This window comes from Mastomys coucha, unplaced genomic scaffold (genome assembly GCF_008632895.1).
Source record: "Mastomys coucha isolate ucsf_1 unplaced genomic scaffold, UCSF_Mcou_1 pScaffold3, whole genome shotgun sequence".
NCBI classification, from domain to species: Eukaryota; Metazoa; Chordata; class Mammalia; order Rodentia; family Muridae; genus Mastomys; species Mastomys coucha.
This window is the reverse complement of record NW_022196909.1, coordinates 51,613,037-51,614,056: the sequence shown is the minus strand read 5'-3', so window position 1 is coordinate 51,614,056 and position 1,020 is coordinate 51,613,037.

Here is a 1,020-nt window from a genome sequence, read left to right as displayed (position 1 = left end):
ACCTCCTTGGCCTGTGGTTGGAATAACCGTTGGTGTAGTTCTCCTTGGGGTTGTCATCATTGGAGCTCTGGCTGCCATTGTGACAATGAGGAAGAAGAGAGAAGGTAGGGAAGAGTTTGTGTCTGAGGGTTTCATAGATTTGAAGCCGTACATGGAAATGTATCTGTTGCCCATTTTATTACACTGAGATGTATCTATGTATGAGCGCTTACCCAACCGAGGGCTCTCTGTAGCACCTTTTGTTGTTGTTGTTGTTGAGACAGGATCTTTCTACATAACCCTTGGTTGTCCTGGTGCTGACTATGTAGATCAGGCTGTTCTCAAACTCTGAGATCCACCTGCCTTTGCTTCTTGAGTACTGGGATTGAAGGTGTGTGCCACCACGCCTGTCTGCACTAGCCCTTTATTAAAGTCCAGGGCTCTGGGGAGGGTGTTCCTCTAGGACATCATCATTCTGCATCTCTATCAGTCATTCTCTTGCCCTATGTGGAGTTACTCAGATAACTTAACCAGGAATCTGCTTTCATAATTTTATTTCTACCTTATACGATCTTATCCCAGCTCTTGTTCTCTTTATACACTAGAGGCTCACCTGGTAAAACTATAGAAAGGAACCAGAGAGTTTTGTCACTTTTCCAAACATTTCTACAGCTGGGTACCACATGAGTTCTCAGCTCCACCAGCTGAATGACCACATGCAGGACCTTGCCCCAGCTGGCAGCTGGACCTTGCCCCAGGTAGACCTTGACCCAGCTGGACCTTGACTCAGCTGGAACTTGACCTAGCCCGTGGTGATAAGAAAAAGCTGGAGCTGCAGAGAATGAATTTGGGGAGGGTAACATTGACACAGTTTCCATGGAAGGCGTCTGAGCCATAAAGGCCAGTGCCAGGGTATCAGTAAGGTGATCAGTGATCCCTGTGTCCCATGGATCCCATGTGAGACCTGATGTTGATGGGTTTGTCAGTTCTGTTCTGGCTTTCTCCTGTTCTTCCTTTTATCCCTGGACACCAGCACTCCAA